This window comes from Heteronotia binoei, chromosome 21 (genome assembly GCF_032191835.1).
Source record: "Heteronotia binoei isolate CCM8104 ecotype False Entrance Well chromosome 21, APGP_CSIRO_Hbin_v1, whole genome shotgun sequence".
In the NCBI taxonomy this organism is placed as follows: Eukaryota; Metazoa; Chordata; class Lepidosauria; order Squamata; family Gekkonidae; genus Heteronotia; species Heteronotia binoei.
In genome coordinates, this window is record NC_083243.1 from 174,258,336 (window position 1) to 174,279,284 (window position 20,949).

Here is a 20,949-nt window from a genome sequence, read left to right on the forward strand (position 1 = left end):
ATTTCTTGAATTGGACTTGGCAACCCTAGTACAAAGTAAGAAAAAGAGCAAGGACATGGCAGGCCCATTGCAAGGACAAGAAAGTGAAATGCGACAGGTGATGAGGACAGGGCAGAACTGCTCAATTCCTGCTTTTCCTCAGGCTTCTCTTGTGAGGGAAATGGTGCTCACATGGCAAAAACAGAACATATTATGAGGGAAGGGAGTTGCAGCCTAGGATCAGCATAGGGGTAATACATAAACACAGGGCTTTTTTTGAGCAGGAACACAGTTCCGGCAGGCTTGGTGTCAAGGGGTGTGGCCTAATATGCCAATGAATTCCTGCTGGGCTTTTTCTACAAACAAACCCTATGTTAAACAATGGTGACATCAAGGGGTTTGGCCTAATATGCAAATGAGTTCCTGCTGGCCTTTTTCTACCAAAAAAGCCCTGCATAAACACCTAGTTTCTTTAAATAAAACAAAGTCCTTGGGGTGAGATGAACTGCATCCACAGGTACTAAAAGAACTTTCAGATGTAGTTTCTGAACCTCTGTCCATTATTTTTTAGAATTCTTGGGGAACAGGTGAGGTGCCAGAAGAGGTGGGGAAATGTTGTCCCCATCTTCAAGGGGAAAAAAGAGAGTCTGGCCCATTAGTCTATACCTGGAAAAGTTTTAGAACAAATAGTCAGTCCTGGAAAATTTAGAGAAGATGGCTGTGATTACTAAGAGCCAGCATGGGTTTCTCAAGAACAAGTCATGTCAGACTAACCTGATCTCCTTTTTTGAACAAGTGACTACCTTGCTGGATCAGGGGAATGCTGTAGACATCATTTATCTTTATTTCACATAATATTCTTGTTGACAAGTTGGTAAAATGTGGTTTGGATCCTATTATTAGGTGGATCTGTAACTGGTTGACAGATCACACCCAAAGAGTGCTTGTGAATGGTTCCTCATCCTCTTGGAGAGGAGTGACAAGTAGAGTGCCTCAAGATTCTGTCCTGGGGCCTATTTTGTTCAACATCTTTATAAATGATTTGGATGAAGGAATAACAGGGCTTTTTTGTAGAAAAAGCCCAGCAGGAACATATTTGCATTTTAGGCCACACCCTCTGGTGCAAAGGCAGCTGGAACTGCGTTCCTGTGCATTCCTGCTCAAAAAAAAGCTCAGGAAGGGAATTGCAAATGATACTGAATTGGGAGGGTTCAGAAATACAGTAGAAGACAGAGACAGGATATAGGATGATCTTGACAGGCTGGAAAACTGGGCTGAAACAAATAAAATGTATTTCAACAGGGATAAATGTAAAGTTCTGTATTTAGATAGGAAAAATCAAATGCATCATTATAGGATGGGGGAGACTTGCCTTGACAGTAGTATGTGCAAAAAGGATCTGGGGTCTCAGTGGGCCACATACTGAATGTGAGTCAGCAGTGTGATGCTGTGGCTAAAAGGGCAAATACAATTTTGGGCTTTATCAAGAGAAGTACAGTGTCCAGATCACACAAAGTGATGGCTGACAGCGGTGTTAATTCTGTAAATTAGGCAGATCATGAGAAGGAGGGCAGCAAGGGTTTCATAAGAACATAAGAGAAGCCATGTTGGATCAGGCCAATGGCCCATCCAGTCCAACACTCTGTGTCACACAGTGGCAAAAAAAAAATTATATATATATATACACACACACTATGGCTAAGAGCCAATGATGGACCTTTGCTCCATATTTTTATCCAATCCCCTCTTGAAGCTGACTATGCTTGTAGCCGCCACCACCTCCTGTGGCAGTGAATTCCACATGTTAATCACCCTTTGGGTGATTAACATGTGGAATCACATGTGATTTCATCAGTGCTTAGTTCTTGTGGACCCTTCTTACATACCCATGGAAATGCTGATTGGGACCAGTCAGCAATTTTTCTCCAGGCCAGTTGGCCAGGAATCCTCGAGGTTTTTGTCATCTTCTAGGTATGGAGCAGGGGTCACTGGGAGTGTGTGTAGCGGGGGGAGGTATTTGTGAATTTCCCGCATTGTGCAGGGTTGTTGTACTGGATGACACTGGAGGTCTCTTCCAACTTTATGATTCTATGAATGGCTACTTGGCCAGTCATTAACCTGCGTGTCACCAATTACACAGAAACAAAACCTCAAAATACTTACTCTATGCAAGTAAATTTATCAGTGAGATCTCCTGATGTGCTTGACTCAAGAGAAAATAGTGATCATGAGCCAGGTGAGTTCAATTTTCAAAGGTCTTGTCTGCGAAAATCAAATCATCACGAGTTTAGAGTGCCATTGTGCTGGTCTGTATTTAGGCCCAACAAATTACTGGTCCTATGACAGGGCTGGCAGTGGGAATGCCAGTCATAGTCCTACATCTATTATCTTCATCTACAAAATTAGCACCGGCTCCCATTGTTAACCTTATGCCTCCAATTAAAGGGAGGGGGGGAGGAGAATGTATTTCATTGAGGTGTGAGAGAGAATGGAAGCAGGCTTAATAGACACATCCAAATCACCACACTGCCATCCAGTGCCGTTAGCAAAAGATATGGAAAAAACAACTCTGAATGGGGAGGCAAACTGGTTCTCTTGGGACAATGTGCTGGGTAGGCTGTGGCACAATTCAGGGAACAGGAAAAGGTTATTCAGAAATTGTTGCTCCTTAAAATGGGCTCACGTATGATGTATCTTGACCTGTTCCTCCAGTGGAAGAAGGGCTGAGATAATAGTCCACAAAACAGTGCTGTAAGCACGTATCCATTGGTTACATATATTGTCAAATGGTGTACATACATGTCTAAGAATCACAGAATGATAGAGCTGGAAGAGGTCATACAGGCCATCTATTCCAACCCCCTGCTCAATGCTGGATCAGCCTCGAGCATCCCTGGCAAGTGTTCATCCAGCTGCTTTTTGAAGACTGCCAGTGAGGGGGAGCTCACCATACCTCCCTAGGCAACTAATTCCACTGCTGAACTACTCTTACTGTAAAAAAAAAAAATCCTAATGTCCAGACTTTTCCGTTTGTAATTTAAACCCATTATTATGTGTCCTGTCCTCTGCTGCCAACAGGACCAGCTCCCTGCCCTCCTCTATACTACACTACAGCTTCTGGAGGAATAGGTTGGTGGGTATGGCATATGGATGATCAGGATGGCAGTTTTTGGAATGGTGGCTGGATTCTTTCTCAAATGACTAGAGCAGAGGCTCCCAAACTTTTCGCACCAGAGACCAGTTTCGTGGAAGACAATTTTTCCACGGACCGTTGGGGGGTGGGGCGGTGCTGGGGTTTTTGCCACCCCCACCCCCACCCCATCCCTGCCCCCATGAGGGTCTTTAAATGGGGGGCCAACTGGGGCTGCTTCTGCTACCTCCCTGCTGGGTGGCCAGGCAGCAGAAGTGGCCAATCTGCCACCCCCTCCCATTTAAAGACCCCTGCTAATCAGCTGATTGGTGAGGGAGTCTGTAAATGAGGGGTAGGTGAAAGTCACAGCAGCAGTGCCCCTTCTGCCTGCCCGGGTCCCGGGGAGGCAGCTTTGCAGCGAGACTGTGCTGCATGCATCTTTCATTCTCCCAGGTCCTGGGCAGGCAGAAAGGGTGGCGGGGCATCTCTGCCTCACTCCGAGGCTGCTTCCCCTGCCAAGGGGGTTCCAGTCCTGGGTGGGCAAAAGGGGCATTGTGGTGCTTCTGCCTGTGGCCCAGTTGCTAACAGGCCACAGACTAGTACTGGTCCATGGCCTGGGGGTTGGGGACCCCTGGACTAGAGAGCCCAGATTGCTGGTACTTCAATGGCTAACCTTGGTTGACAAGGGCTGAATAGGAAATAAAGCCTTTTGCTTCTACAATAAAGACACATTGACACTGACAGAGTTAGCTCAACGGTTTCCTATTTTGTTCAGTGTTGTTTCAGTCCATATCACTCCAGTGTTGTAGGAGAAAAACTGAAGCTCATTCTAGCTCCCCTACCCCAGAAACTCAGTGCCTTTCATCTCAAAGTCCCCACCCACTCACGATTTGGGAAGGCCTTGTGTCCTCCCAGGCAGCTGGTATCTCTCCTTGAGGGTGGGGAATGGTCATGGTAATAGCTCCCCTGGCACAGGTGAAGCTGTCAGGCATGCCCCAGTGAATATGGTGACAGTCGACTCTGGTTCTGGCTCATTACCAGGAGATTAGTCCCTGATCCCAAATGGCCCAGCCCAGAAGACAGATACTCTGGGAAGCAGGAAAGGTTAATTTCAGGGAGATTAGTCTTGCGCCTCACTGGGATGTGAAATTGAGGGAAATCTGTTCATCTGAATGAAAGGAACAGCTGCAGCACACAGCAGGGGAACTGCTAAAAATAACCTGGTATTTACCTGTCAGTTCCTGGACAGGCACTAGAGAAGATATAGTGGCATGTTGGGAGTGTATCTGTGGAAAGTCTAGATCTCTCTATGAATGGAGCAGGACTGTGTATTGCTCTTGGGAAGTATCCTTCCACGCCTCCCTGTCTAATGACACCCATGCATTCACAGCTCCAACTGGCCCAGATTTAAGATTTCTTCACACAGCCCAGATTCCAGGCTGAGTTTCAGCCCACTCTGTAGGGGACCAAAAGCCCTTTGTTCCACACGCAGGACCCAACCCCTGTCTGCCCCTTCCTTGTGAACATTCTATGCCAGGACATTTTGGGTAGAAAAAGCCCAGCAGGGACTCATTCGGTCACTGCACCTCAAAAAGGATATTATAGCATTGGAAAAAGTCCAGAAAAGGACAACTAGAATGATTAAAGGGTTGGAACACTTTCCCTATGAAGAAAGATTACAACGCTTGGGGCTCTTTAGCTTGGAGAAACGTCGACTGCGGGGTGACATGATAGAGGTTTACAAGATAATGCATGGGATGGAGAAAGTAGAGAAAGAAGTACTTTTCTCCCTTTCTCACTATACAAGAACTCGTGGGCATTCGATGAAATTGCTGAGCAGTCAGGTTAAAATGGATAAAAGGAAGTACTTCTTCACCCAAAGGGTGATTAACAGGTGGAATTCACTGCCACAGGAGGTGGTGGCGGCTACAAGCATAGCCAGCTTCAAGAGGGGGTTAGATAAAAATAATGAGCAGAGGTCCATCAGTGGCTATTAGCCACAGTGTGTATGTGTGTGTGTGTGTGTGTGTGTGTGTGTGTGTGTATATATATATATATAATTTTTTTGGCCACTGTATGACACAGAGTTTTGGACTGGATGGGCCATTGGCCTGATCCAACATGGCTTCTCTTATGTTCTTATGTGACACAGAGTGTTGGACTGGATGGGCCGTTGGCCTAATCCAACATGGCTTCTCTTATGTTCTTATGTGACACAGAGTGTTGGACTGGATGGGCCATTGGCCTGATCCAACATGGCTTCTCTTATGTTCTTATGTGACACAGAGTGTTGGACTGGATGGGCCGTTGGCCTGATCCAACATGGCTTCTCTTATGTTCTTATGTGACACAGAGTGTTGGACTGGATGGGCCGTTGGCCTAATCCAACATGGCTTCTCTTATGTTCTTATGTGACACAGAGTGTTGGACTGGATGGGCCATTGGCCTGATCCAACATGGCTTCTCTTATGTTCTTATGTGACACAGAGTGTTGGACTGGATGGGCCATTGGCCTGATCCAACATGGCTTCTCTTATGTTCTTATGTGACACAGAGTGTTGGACTGGATGGGCTGTTGGCCTAATCCAACATGGCTTCTCTTATGTTCTTATGTGACACAGAGTGTTGGACTGGATGGGCCATTGGCCTGATCCAACATGGCTTCTCTTATGTTCTTATGTGACACAGAGTGTTGGACTGGATGGGCCGTTGGCCTGATCCAACATGGCTTCTCTTATGTTCTTATGTGACACAGAGTGTTGGACTGGATGGGCCGTTGGCCTAATCCAACATGGCTTCTCTTATGTTCTTATGTGACACAGAGTGTTGGACTGGATGGGCCATTGGCCTGATCCAACATGGCTTCTCTTATGTTCTTATGTGACACAGAGTGTTGGACTGGATGGGCCATTGGCCTGATTCAACATGGCTTCTCTTATGTTCTTATTTGCATATTAGGCCACATCCCCTGATACCAAGCCAGCTGGAACTGCATTCCTGTGCATTCCTGCTCAAAAAAACCCATTCAAAATGACTGCAGCATCTCACAAGCTGATGAAAACTGCTCGCACAGCGAAGAGCTGAAGTTTCCTCATGCAAGGAAGGCAAGACAGGGGAGGCACAGTAGACCAGTAGTGGCCCACATTTGCAGTGCCCATTTTCTGGCTGCCACCACTGAGTGGGCTCTGAGCAGGGGAAAGGGCCTGGCTGGAAGCCATGAAGGACTTGTTCAGGAATTTATAGCTGCCTGCACAGCACTGATGGCTGAAGTTTGTGTCCGTGGCATCTGCTTTATGTACCACTGGGCAGATGTAGCATTGTAACTCTTGCTCTAAGTCAGGGATGTCAAACTTATTTGTTATGAGGGCTGGATCTGACGTAAATGAGACCTTGTTGGGCCAGGATGGGCTGTGTCAGGCCGGGCCATGCGTGCACCTATTTAAGATTAGGTAGCAGAGATATAAACGTTTTAAAGGACACAGGCAAACACGACTTAAGATTTTTTTTTAAAAAAAACTTAAAATAAAACATGCCGAAAACATCAGCACTTGTTGGTCTTAAAGGTGCTTTCTTTGTGTTTCTCCCACGGGATCCAGGGAACTGGGCAAAGGAAGCTCTGGCTCTTTCCCTCCCTCCCCAGGGGACCAGGAGGGTGAGGAGCCTCAGCCAATGGAGAAAGTTGAGGTTTTGCTCTGTAGCTCCTGTGCGATTGAGGAAGCCTGGCAGAGAAAGCTGTGATGCAGAAGGAAGCAAGAGAGAGGGAGAAGGAAGCAGACAAGAGCCAGTTGCTCTGGGGCCTGATAGGAGCCCTCCGGGGGCTTGATTTGGCCCTTGGACTGCATGTCGACACCCCTGCTCTAGCTGAACTGGGCCTCGATAGTGGTGCACATTGGCAGCCTGCATGGAGCCATAACTGAAAAAAGGCTACTATAAAAGTTCTCCACTCTGTCAGCTTCCTCCCACATTCTCCACAGCCTGAAGAAACTGTTACCCCCCTCCCCATATTAAAATGTTTTTCTGTGCAGCCTCCTGCTGAGAATACTCACTGAGTCATGCCTATCTCCCACCTTTCTCTCTCAAGTACCTCAGGGATTGCAAAATCAATTACATGGGGCTTGAGATCAGGCTGGCTGGCATTTTGGGGGGTGGGGGGGGGAGCACTGCTGCTGTCTGGGCCAGGCTGGCATCATTAGAGCAGCGTGGAGCGTTGGAGCTGTCAGGGAGATGAACCTACAATTGCCTGAATCGCGGCTCCCTAAGATGCCTCTTAAGTGGTTCTTAACAAGATTGTGTTGGGATTGCAGAGGATTTGTGAATACCACCCAATTTCTTTCTGCTCGTTTGTAGAAAGGCAGGAGTGGAGCAATCTCATGGTCATCAATGGCTCAGGGGTTTCTACTGTACACCGAGGTTGTTAGGTAGAGTGGGCCCAGAGATGTCAAATTTTGCCAACAGCTCCAAGGTACTGATTATAATCAGGCTGCTAAAACAACACCCTCTTCAAGTAGCCCCTCCGATTAGGGTTGCCACGTTTGACTCAAGAAATATCTGGGGACTTTGGGGGTGGAGCCAGGAGCAAGGTTGTGACAAGCACAATGGAACTCCAAAGGGAACTCACACTTAAAGGGACAGCGCTCCTTTTGAATGCCTTCCCTTCGTTGGAAATGATGGAGGATAGGGGCACTTTCTTTTGGGGCTCATAGAATTAAATTCCCTGGTCCAATCTTTTTGAAACTTGGTGGTGGTGGTGGGGGGAGGTGTTAGGAGATGCTATGCTACTGGATTAGGCCAGCATCCTGTCTCACACAGTGGCCAATCAGTTCCTTCAGAGGCCCAACAACACAGTACTGAGGCTAAGACCTCCTCCTGATGTTGCCTCCTGGCTCTGGAACTCAGAGGTTTGCTGCCTCTGAATGTGGAGGTTCTCTTTAGTCACTATGGGCAGTAGCCACTGATAGACCTATCCTCCACGGATCTATCCAATCCCCTTTCAAAGTTATCTGTGCCTGTGGCAATCACTAGATCTTCTGGGAGCAAAAGATTGGTAAAGACATCTTTCAGCTTGTCCCAACCTGAATCTACTGCCCTGTACTTCCACTGGATGCCCTCAAGTTTTTATATTTTGGGAAAGGCTGAAAAAGGTCTCTCAACTTTCTCTGTCCCATGCATAATTTTATAAACCTCTATCACGGGTCCTGTCAGTCTTCTATTTTCTAAACTGAAAAATCCCAGACTCTCAGCCTTTCCTCATAGGAAAGATATTCCCCTTAATAATCTTGGTTGCCCTTTTCTGTAGTTTCTCCAGTTCTGCAATTTCTTTTTTGAGATACAATGACCATAGTATTCCAAATAAGGCCACATTATAGATCTATACAGGAACTCTTTTTCATTTTTCTTAATACTTAAAAAAATGATTATTGAGTTTTGTGTTGACTGATTAATGAACAGGGAGCTGAACTTAACCCAGGGGAATTTTTCCTCTATAGAAAAAAAATGGGCTTTTTCTAATTCTCCTAATCTTACATAACTCCACAAGATTCAGGGCAAGTACATCTCCCTCTTTCCCCAGGGAATAAAAACAGAATTTTAAGGACTTCTGCAGGTGCTGAGGAATAGCAGGACCAGCCTAGACCTCTGGTATCAGAAGGGATATTACAACAGTGCCAGATGGAGACTTGGGGTGACTGAACAAATACTTTAATTACAAAAAAAGAGGGATAAGTGTGGGCCAAAACAAGCTTTCACTTAGGATGATTGTTTTTGTACAGCCAGTACCCTTCAAAGCTGATCAGTTCACAGCGGTTCTTCATCCCTCAACCACCCCACACAGCACGGGACAGCCACTTTTTTTCACATGGTAGATGTGGGCAATCTCCATACTACACTAGATTCCCACCCCCTCCCCAGGCCATCTGTTTGTTTGCTAGAGCTGAAACTAGGAAGAAGAAGAAGAAGAAGAAGAAGATATTGGATTTATATCCCGCCCTCCACTCCGAAGAGTCTCAGAGCGGCTCACAATCTCCTTTCCCTTCCTCCCCCACAACAGACACCCTGTGAGGTAGATGAAGATATTGGATTTATATCCCGCCCTCCACTCCGAAGAGTCTCAGAGCGGCTCACAATCTCCTTTACCTTCCCCCCCACAACAGACACCCTGTGAGGTAGATGAAGATATTGGATTTATATCCCGCCCTCCACTCCGAAGATTCTCAGAGCGGCTCACAATCTCCTTTATCTCCCTCCCCCACAACAGACACCCTGTGAGGTGGGTGGGGCTGGAGAGGGCTCTCACAGCAGCTGCCCATTCAAGGACAGAGGCTCAGAGTGGCCTACAATCTCCTTTCCCTTCCTCACCCACAACAGACCCCCTGTGAGGTGGGTGGGGCTGGAGAGGGCTCTCACAGCAGCTGCCCTTTCAAGGACAACTCCTGCGAGAGCGATGGCTGACCCAAGGCCATTCCAGCAGGTGCAAGTGGAGGAGTGGGGAATCAAACCCGGTTCTCCCAGATAAGAGTCCGCACACTTAACCACTACACCAAACTGATGTCCCATGCGGAGACTCCCCAGGAAGCTGCTTCAAAAAGGTCTCAGGCAAGAGATCCTATCTTGCAACTGCGTCCACTATGGGAGGTTTTCTGAGCCCTGTAGGTACAATCATCATTTTGGCCTATGAGGCCAAACCATTCCCAAAGATTCTGATCTACTTGTTTTTAAAATCCTCTCGGTGGTCCTCTCTTCTTTTCAGTTGCAGTTGCCCATCCAGCTGTCCATCATAAGGTTCCTTCTGTGCCCCCATGGCACTGACCCTGCAATGCCCACTGGCATGGACACACCTGCTTCTTCTTGTTAGTGAAACTGGGCCAAGTGTGAGAGGCAACACTGCTTCTCTTCCTCCCCCCCCTCCCCTCGCCACCGTGTATGACTTTATTAACCAGCAACATTCCCATCAACATCCATTGATCAACAGCTTTATGGCCCATAATCCTCGCCCCATTGAGCCAGGGGAGGTGGAGGAGGAGGGGCAGGATGTGGAACTTTTCCCTCAGGGTTATTACACAGTTCTAACATGGAGCCCTCCTCCTGCCTGGCAGCTGCTGTGAGGAACCAGTGGGGAGGAGGGGAGGGTTACTTTTCTAACCGGTGCAGGATCATGTGGTGAAGAGGTGGGAAGAGAGGAGAAAGGTTTTTAATATGAAAACACACCTGCTTCCTATCTTTTCTCCTGGTTACAAAATACATGATTATTTCTTTCTACGGACATGAGGAGTTTACAGCAACATCCCACTGACATGCATCCCATAAGGATGGCTTGGCACCCTTACAGTGTTGTGCCCTTTTCTCTCTGATTTGGCAATAATGCCAGCAAGCTGACGACATTCTTTCCCGCTCTGTCCAGATGTCCCTAGACTAATGCTATGAGACATGCTGTACCCACGTACATTTGTCGAGACATGATATCAACAGGTTTGCTACCTGCTGGATGGATCCATCTGGATTAATACGAAGGTGGCATCATTTGGTTTGCAGTACCCAACCTACATCAGCTCAGCGGGCAATACTTCCATTTGTCAGTGCTCAGAGTCCCAGTGCCCTGCTGGCTGAGCCAAGACCTGTGAGGCTGGGCTTACCAACTATCCAGTTGCGGGAGCCATTGCAAAGATTGCAACTGGTGCATTTCCCTAGTTGCGGCATCTGACTGCGAAGCTGGTCACTAAGCATCAGACAGAAAATCCTCCCCCCCCCCTCCCCATCCTCAGCTTTTGCTCCTCTGAGCAATGAGCACCAGCCGCCTGACACCTGTGCGCTGCACCACACGGCAGCCTCACTTTGTTCTCATTATCGCAATGAGTGGAGCCGTCACACTGAATTAAGGCCCTTCCTGTGCACAGCTCCAAGTCACTGAGCATTCAGCAGCCACCAGCCACAACGGGGCTCTGAGCCTCAGCTAGAAAGAGCTGCTGTCTCCCTTGCTCAGCAGTGAGCCTGGCCATATGGGGCGATCTGGGAACAAGCTCTTCAACATGCATAAAGGGGGGAAGTGGGCAAGAAGCAGTCTTTGGCATTGCCACACCCAGCAGAGAGGAGAAAGATAAAATGGATGGCTTCAGACCCCCAGCTGAAGAGAAGGGGAAATTAGTCCCTCCGTGAAGTTTCTCTTTTCACTATAGCAACATGAATGGGGCAAGTCACAATAAACACAATTTTTCTTGTATTCGATTCTTAGAGGCTTAGGAGCCTTTCTAGAGTCTAGACAAAGGCCTAAGTCAAACTGAGCTAGGGTTGCCAAGTCCAACCCCAGAAATATCTGGGGACTTTGGGGGTGCAGCTAGGGGGGAGGGGGGGGGAAACGGCGCCGGGGAGCATGGCGAGCCGTCCCGTCTCGGAGCAGGCGATGCCGCTGCGCCGCTGCCGCCTCTTCTCCGCTCGCCGTGGCTGCTCCTCCGAGATGGGCTCAGCCATGGGTCCATGGAAGGCAGCAGCAGTCGGCTCAACGCATCTGCGTGGCCCATCGCCTTCCCCGGTTGGTAGCACAGGCTGTACTGGTACCCCACAAGGAAGATGGACCAGCGCAAGACCCACGGTGAAAGCATTTGCGGCATCTGGCAGTCGGGGGCAAACAGTCCTAGCAAGGGCTTGTGGTCTGTGTGCATTGTGAAGGGCCGGCCACACAAATAGTAATGAAATTTCTTTACCCCTGCCACTATAGCCAGATCCTCCTTGTCAATCTGCACGTAGTTGCGCTCCGGCTTTTGCAAGGTTCAGGAATAGTATGCCACCGGGACCTCGCGGCTGTCCGGCAGCATGTGAGCTAAGACTGCACCCACCCCGTATAGTGATGCATCTCAGGCCAAGACGACTGGCAGCCACTCGTCAAAGTGTGCCAGCAAGCTGTTGGAAGTCAAGATGGCCTTTACCGCCTGAGGCGCCAAGGCTTGCCGGCGACCCCAAACCCACGAAGCCCTTTTGTCCAGTAGGTGGTGCAGAGGTTCCGCTAGCACTGCCTTGTGGGGAAGGAAGGCGTGGTAGAAATTTAAAAGTCCCAAAAATGATTGTAATTCCGCCTTGTTCCTGGGGGCATCACAAATTGCCCTGATTTTGTCCCTTGCCAGGTGAATCCCTTGCTCATCCACCCTGTACCCCAGGAAGTCAATGCTGGTAACCCCCAATTCACATTTCTCTTTCTTTACCTTCAACCCTGCCCCGTTGAACCGATGTAATACTGCTCAGAGGCGGGATGCGAATTCCTCCTCTGTGGCTGCGGCGATCAGCACATCATCGAAGAATAGCTGGACCCCAGGAATGCCTTTAAGGAGACAGGCCATTAAGTTCTGGAAGATCCCAGGGGCCACGCTGATGCTGAACTGCAGCCGTTTGACCCTGAAAGCCGCCCCCCCTGTGTGTGACGATACTCTGTGCATCTGCGGTGGCGGCGTCTACTGGAAGCTGCTGATAAGCCTGAGCCAAATCTAGCTTCCCAAAAATCTTAGCTCCTGCCAGCAAGGCCAACACGTGACCCACCATCGGCACCAGATAAGTGTGACCTTGCAGTGCCTCGTGTATCGTACATTTGTAATCTGCACAAATGTGCACGCTGCCATTGGGCTTTACTGGAGTCACTATGGGGGTTTCCCATTTGGCGTTCGCCGCCGGCTCCAGTACCCCTTGAGCCACGAGGCGGTCCAACTCCTCCTCTATCTTGGGCGCAGCTCAGCTAAGAAAGTCGAAGCAGTCTCGTCGACTTTCTGTACCCTCTTGTGGTATTCTAGTCGCAGGGCCGTGAGTGTCGGCCTGGGTGAGAAATGCTCGGTGAGCCTCTCCATGATGACCTTGTATGTGGCGCCGTCATCGGTCAGCCGCACTGACGACATCAAGTTCTCTGCCAGCGCCAGTGAGTCTTCTCCGCAGAGGCTGAGCAGCAAAAGCTGTTTCTGCTTCCGCTCGTTTTCGACGTCGTGGCAGAGGAGGTAGAAGTTGAGTCGCTTCATCCATCGGTCCCACCTTTTGGGTTGAATGGGGTTGAACTCCAGCAGCTTCCCGTGGGAGACAAGTGCCGTGGCCTGGTCAGGGTTGGCCCTCGGAGAAGCTGCTTCCCTGGCGCTGGCGGAGCTGGAAGCTTGGCTCTGATTCATCTCCTGTCCTGGCGTGGCGACCCTTGTTAGCAATGGCGGTGCGATGCGCAGAACTGGAGCTTGCTGCGAGGCACGGTGCGTTGCCAGTTGCTGCATCGCCTACCAGGATCCCATCCTCATCGTCACGATAATATATAGTGGGTTCAAAGCATTGCAGAGACGAGATCATAGTGAGGACAGCTCTTTATTAAGGGAAGCATGGTGAAGGCTGCTTCTAACAAAGACTGACTAAGGACCTGTGGGCCAAACCTATATGCAACTCTAATCTCCTGCGCTACCCTGCCATTGGTTCATTCAAACAGGCAGGGGTCTGTGATTGGTGCAGGGCGGCAGGTATTTGGATCCCACTACCCATTGTTATACAGTCCCCAAGTTCTGCTTTCCTGGCTCCAATGAGCCAGCAGGAAGTACATACTTTAAGGCACATACATAACAATTTAGCTTTCAGTTTATTTACGGAGCTGCTATGCGAAAGTTCAGGCAGAACTCCAGACAAATTTGTATTCTAAGGGTAAAGATCATGCTCTAAGACAGCCTAGGTGGGAGAGGTGACTGTCAAAGCCAGCTACCCAACCTAAGGAAGAAGCTGCTGCTTCAGGAGATGAAATGGTTCCCCCAACATGAAGGAAATATGGTTGTGCCCAGAACTGCAGCTCAGAACCTGAGGCTCTCAGGAGCTAGACTCTCAGGGCCGTCTGTTGGCCACCCTGCTCACATCAGAGCAGTTCAGCTTGGAACAAACTTTCTTCTTTATATTGTAGCATTTCTTTCCTAGAGCCTAGCAAACAGGCATCTCACGGGGTTGCTTTAGATGTGAGCTATCCTGTCCTCGTGGGAAAAGGCTCCTCCTAGCTAATCTTTAGCTCTTTGCCAGTTCTAAGTGTTTATGGCCACTGTTTGTTTCTGTAGAAATGTCCCAGAGTATCTTCGGATTTCATACTTAGAAGTGATCTACAGAGTCACATCCTTTCCCTGCCAATAGACTGTCTCTCTTTCCTCTTGTGAATTACCTCTCACTGCTGTTGACAGGCAAGCTTTCAGTTACCTCAGAGTGTCACAACTAAATACACACATGTAAATCTATGGACAAATCCTAAGTACACAGTCTGATTGCTTGAATTATTGTAGAAGTGCATTCACCATGCTGTACAATTCCATACCCAGAATGCAGTGCAGGAGAAACAGTTACCGTTTTCGCACACAGCTTACCTCGCAGTCACTATCCTGTTCCCTCCTCAGCGTCTGTTGGATTTCCCATCTGCGTCAGAGTTACAGGAAGTGCTGCGGCTTTTGCGTAGCAAACATAAACTGGGTTTTAGCGGTTTACGTCTGCTACGCAAAAGCTGCGGCACTTCCTGTAACTTCGGCGCAGATGGTGGGAAATCCGACCGGACGCTGCGGAGGGAACAGGATTGTGACTGCGAGGTCAGCTGTGTGCGAAAACGGTCTATATGTGCCACTTTGCATCAGAGAAACCAGCATTGCACAGCACTGATTGTCTGGTGTTTGTAACGTCATAAAACCACCGTACTGCAGCTCTTTAAAAATAATGAACAGAACTATTCACTTAAAGTAAACATTCATGCTGCATCTTTTTTTTTTAAAACAGGACCAGAAAGACAACAATTGATAGCAGCATTCAAATAATTGATAGATTCATCTGATGAATGCATTGTGAGTTGAGAAGAAGTTGGGTTTACTCCATGGAAGAAACAATAACAGCAAGTTTTGTTTAAAAGCATGCCTACATGCACCAAGCCCCAATGCCAAAATGAAAGGGTGTGCATAGAATGGACAAAGCTAGGCATTTAAACCCCTGCCACTTAATCCATGTTGTGGTGTCTAGTTGACCTGGAGCACTGATTGGCAGGAGTCTAGGGACTTGCAGGGCTGGCAGAGCTTAGCACCGTTAATAGCATTTGTAGCTCTGCTACCAGAGATAATGAAACAACTGTTTTGCAGCATGCACTAGATGCTTGCCAGGCCAGATCTAGTTCTTTCACCCTTCCCTCCCACGAGGACTTCATTCCACTTTATTTGGTGGTGGGAAGAAAGCCTTGTCCAGACAAAGGAGAAGTCAAGGGTGGCAGGGGAAAAAAATCTACCATTTATCTAAAGAAACAAAACTTTCTTACTCAAATGTTGACACTGAAGGATCAAACATTAGTACAACTCCCAGGGGCTAAAGTGGCAGAAAAGACAGGCAGATCTAAGACAGCCATCACAGGGCTGCTTCCTTGGAATTTGCCTCCCTTTATGCCACAGACTAGATGGATTGACTTTGTCTTGCAGTTGGTTCAGCAACAACAGTGTTTTAACTTACTAAAACCCTACTAAGCCTAGAAGCTCTCACTCAGGAGCACCTTGCTGGTCGCCATCTTGAATCTCTTGTCATCCGAGACCTGGATGCAGGAGGGTGAGACTGTTGCCCTTAACCAACTTGCCCCACCTCGGTTCTTGGTTCTTCACCAGTTTTGAATGATCGGGTGGGGAGGGCATGGCATTGCTCATCCAAGACTCTTCAGGGTGCTCTCCACAACAAAAAATCACTGGCATTGAATGTGTTGGCCTGGTGTGGGATGCTGAGGAGAGTTTGGCTATCTGGCTGTTCTACCATCCACCTAATGCACCAGCAGATACCCTGCCTGACCTGTCAGACGCTTATCAGGCTGAGCATTGGAGCACCCTAGGACTATTAGTCTTGAGAGACTTCAATGTCCGTATTGATGGCGTAGTGTCTACCCAGGTCAAGGACATAATGTAATCCGTGGAGGCTCTGGGACTTTCCTAGTTTATTTTGATTCCCACGCATCAAGTAGGCCACATACTAGATTTGATTTTGGGGATGGGGATAAATGTGGATCTGGTGGCTGCAGACACAGTCCCATGGCCAGGCCACTTCACCAGAAAGGCCAGGCTGGGCATGTCAAATCCTCCCTGTTTAAGCAGTGAGAATATTTTTGCTCACCCAAGGAGCCAAATCGACCCTATGTGGCTTCAGGATACTCTGTGGGATCCAAAGCCCACTGGTGGCTCAGATGTGCTGGTGGAGGACTGGTACTCCCAGCTCCCCAAAGCCATCAATGACATCACCACGGGCACCTTCTCCACCCTCATGCCAAGGCAACCTGGCCATGATATGCCCCAGAGCTGCAGAGATTGAAATGAGAACTGAGACAGCTCGAGTGAGTATGGCAATGTACTTGTGATGGAGTAACAAGAACATCTTATAAAACATATTTGAAGACCTATGAGATGGCAGTGAAGTCTGCGAAGAGACAATTCTATGTGGCCTCCAATGCATCTGGGGAGGGACGGTGGCTCAGTGGAAGAGCATCTGCTTGGTAAGCAGAAGGTCCCAGGTTCAATCCCTGGCATCTCCAAAAAAGGGTCCAGGCAGTCTGAGAAGACATTACTGACTTTGATGGACCAAGGGTCTGATTCAGTATAAGGCAGCTTCATATGTTCATCTGCAAAGTTACACCAGGACAATTATTTAGAACCATTCTATCATTAACTTCTTTGCCATGGAACAAACAAAATGATAGGGAACTGGATATTTGGCTGTGAGGCATTTGCGACATTTCATGGATAAAATCTTATTGCTCCGCCAGGACCTTCCAGCCATGGTTGATATGGGAAGGAAACTGGAAGCCACTTTTCTGTCTTTAGATCCAGTTTTGGACCATTTCAGCTGAATCTCTCAGGAGGATGTTAACTGGGTCTTGGCAGCTGTGAGGCCAACCACTTGCCTCCTTGACCCATGCCCTTCCTGGCTGGTGAAAGCCTGAGAGAATGGCATCCACTCCCCTAGGAGAAATTATCAACTTATCTCTCTCTTCTGGGACATTCCCAGTGGGGTTGAAGGAGGCAGCAGTTCATCTGTTCTTGAAGAAATCAACATTAGACCCTGTGGTTCTAGCCAACTACCACCCAGTTTCTAATCTTCAATTTCTGGGAAAGGTAGTTGAGAGAGTGGGGGCTGAACAGGTCCAGGTTTTCCTGGATGATGCATTGTTGGAATACAAGCTATGTACATTCCAGCCATTATATAGTTAACTGTTTGTTTACCTGATAGAGGAAGTGATGTATTGTGACCTAAACTCAATTGTGGGATGGTTCTTACTTTGCCCCCGAAAGATGTAAACACGACATTGGTCAGAGAGGATGTTAGGTGTGAAATGCTTTTATCTTGTATGCAAGTTTTATTGCTCTTCTTCCTGGTGAAATGCTTTTTGGAGAGAAGAACGTTGAGACAAAGAAGGTAGCCATGTAGATCTGACATAGATAGACTAGCTGGTAAGCTAGATTGTTTTTGTTTTATCCCAAGTACCCTATCCTGATGTTTTCTAGTAAACTTTATTTCTTTTGCTAAGCTTAAGCCTCAACTCCAATTACTGCCACTCCTCTCTCTCTCTCTCGGCTTGGCTTCGCGAACGAAGATTTAAGAAGGGTGCAATAGTCCACGTCTGCTGCAGGCTCGCTGGTGGCTGACAAGACCAATGCGGGACAGGCAGGTCCGGCCACAGTGGCTGCAAACCTCTGAATTTAACATGTATTTCCTAACATTTTGATAGCAGATGGTAAATGGTTCCAACATGCATCCACCATTGATCCATTCCAGTCTTGTTTCCATCCTGGCCATGAGATGGAGACAGCACTAGTTCAGGGCCTAGCTAGAAAATTTTAGGTGGGGGGGCCCAGGGAATAAAATTTTAGGTGGAGGGGCCCTCCGCTCTGACGACCCCCACTCTCTCTGCCGCTGCTGCTTTGGCAGCCCCAGATCTCCCCACCACTCTGTCCACCCTGCCCTCCTCCGCGGCACCTCCCCCCTCCCTCCCTCTCACCCATGCAATGGTCACTTCCAGGCTTGATTACTGCAATTTGTTCTATGTGGGCTTGCCCTTGTGGCTGATCCAGAAACTCCAGCTGGTGCGAAATGCAGTGGGATGCTTGTTGACTGCGTTGCCTCTGCTACGCCAACTGCACTGGCTACTGATTGAGTACCAATCTACTTCAAGGGCTTGGTTCTGACCTTTAAAGCCTTACATGGCCAGGGACCAACATACCTGTGGAACTGCCTCTCCCCATACGTTCCCCAGAGAGCCTTGTGCTTGATTGATCAGCATCTACTGGTTGTTCCCAGCCTGAGGGACATCTGTCTAGCCTCAAACAGCACCAGGGGGTTTTGGCCCTGGCTCCAGCCTTACGGAACAAGCTTCTGCTTGAGATCAGGGTCCTGCGGGATCTATTATTGTTCCAAAGGGCTTGTAAGATGCAGCTGTTTCACCAGGCCTTCGGACAGGGCTGACGGTGTCCAATGAGGCTGGCTTCCCTTGATGAAGTTTTTCCATCATTACTTGACCCAGATTAAGATCTCTAGATCCATTAACTCCAGCTGATTATATATTGATTATATATTGCTTGCTGTTTTATATTGTCATCATTTAGTAGTTTTAAATCTTGTTATATATTGATATATGTATTTTATCTATCTTGTTGTGATCTGCTCTGAGCTCATCTGCAGGGACAGCAGGATACAAATATAAATAAACAAATAGAAGAGGAGGAGGAAATTGGATTTATATCCTGCCCTTCACTCAGAATCTCAGAGCGGCTTACAATCGCCTTTCCCTTCCCGCAACAGACACCCTGTGAACAGTGTTCCCTCTAAGCCGAGTTAGTATGAGTTAGGTCACAGTTTTTTAGCCTCTGTCTCACTCATTTTTGTCTTAGCACCGGAAAAATGGCCCCAGAGCAAATTAATTTATACAGCAGCTCACAACTTTAATGCCAGTAGCTCACGATTCAGAATTTTTCGCTCGCAAGACTCCACAACTTAGAAGGGGGCATTGCCTGTGAAGGAGGTGGATCTGAGATAGCTCTTTCGAGAACTGTTCTGAGAGAATTTGTAACTGACTCAAGGTCACACCATGTCATGGGTGCTGGGGACCCTGCAGAGGAAGTTGAGCCTGCAGAAGAAACTGTGCCCCTGCCACCTGCACCAGTGCCCCTGCCTCCTGCTGGAGAAGATCCCAGCCCCCCTGCCTCGCCCTCTCAGGTGGCGCGTGTGCGTGACCGCCTCCGTCAGGACCTCAGGGATCGGAGGAGGGCGGCACGCTCACAAGCAAGACGCTCCCTGAGCCCTGAGTTTTGAGAGGATTCTGGCCCTTCTAAGAGCAAGGATGCTTGAGTTGTAACAGGATCCTGGCTGCCTCTCTGAGCCAGCAATTAGCTCAAATGGGCAACAGCCAGCAGAGGGCTATATAGCTGTAGGCTTTGGGAGGAGGCTTTGTGGTAGCAATTAGTCATCTCCCTGACGTTCTAGCATCCACTCTGGCTTGACTTTGGTTTCTGGACTCCCTGACTTTGGCTTGTGACTTCTGGACTCCCTGACCTCAGCTTCTGGACCTCGGACCTGCGATACTTGTACAGTGATTCGGATTTGGCGCCTCGGACCCTCCTGCTTACTGGCTACAGACCTCGGACTGCCCCTGGACTTTGCCTGACCCGGCCCCAGCCGTGACACACCAGTAGGAGTGGGGAATCAAACCCAGTTCTCCCAGATTAGAATCCACACTCCTAACCACTACACCAAACTGGCTCAAACTAGAGAGACAACTCTATGACATTATACCCTGCTGAGGTCCCTGCCTTCCCCCCAAAAATCTCCAGGTATTTCCCAAACTGGAGTTGGCAACCCCGGATGCTACGAAGATCCATTGTAGGAGGGTCCTCCACATTCTGAGTTTGCTTGGCAGCCTTGTTAATCAGGGTCCTTGCCTTTTGTGGTTAGCTCTCAAAGCAACGAAGTCTTCCCAATACTAAATTACATGTGACTCTGGGGGATCTATAATCAGATCCCTAGAAATGTAATATAGCCTTAACAAGCAACTATGGATCAAGCTATGGAATTGGGGAGAGAGAGTTTTGACTTTCTCTCTACCTAACATGTCATTTCCCTAACTGAAACAGGTCTCTCTGGCTTGCTTTTAGCCCAAATGGGGAAAGTCCAATGCCTACTCACAAAAGTACAGATACCTTTTCTAGCCAAAGTGTACATACAAAGCTGCCTTGTACCAAATCCATCTAGCTCAGGGGTGGCCAATGGTAGCTGATTCTAGCTCAGTAGTACTATCTATTGTGAAAGGCAGAGGTTCTCCATGGTCTCAGGCAGAGAAAGGTCTTTCACAGCACTTGCTATTCGAGATATTTTGACTACACTCATATGTACATATGAAGCTGCCTTATACTGAATCAGACCCTCAGTCCATCAAAGTCAGTATTGTCTACTCAGACTGGCAGCGGCTCTCCAGAGACTCGAGCTAAGGTTTTTCACGCCAATTTGCCTGGACCCTTTTGAGTTGGAGATGCCAAGGATTGAACCTGGGACCTTCTACTTACCAAGCAGATGTTCTACCACTGAGCCATTGTCCCTCCATCTCAGAACCTTCTGAATTCAAAGCATGTGTCACTGAGCTATGGTCCCTTCCCAAATGGGTGCAAAACGTACCACCAAACATTGCTGTGCAATAACTAATGCAGGGTCTCTCCAAATGCAAGAGCAGGATCAGTGATAGTGACACAAAGCAGTTATTTGGAACTGTAAAGCCACGTCTGTGTTAGATCATAATGACCATCTGGCTGATATAGACAGGCCGTGGCAGTGCATCCTGTGTGATTATCCTCAATGCTGAAGGAATGCTAGAA

The 20,949-nt window shown here is 48.3% G+C and overlaps 1 protein-coding gene across 2 annotated transcripts in view; it reads right to left on the reverse strand.

The window, feature by feature from the left end:
• ASIC4 (acid sensing ion channel subunit family member 4) overlaps nucleotides 1-20,949 on the reverse strand; it is a 324,105-nt gene that overhangs the window by 301,616 nt on the left and 1,540 nt on the right. The window lies entirely within an intron of this gene.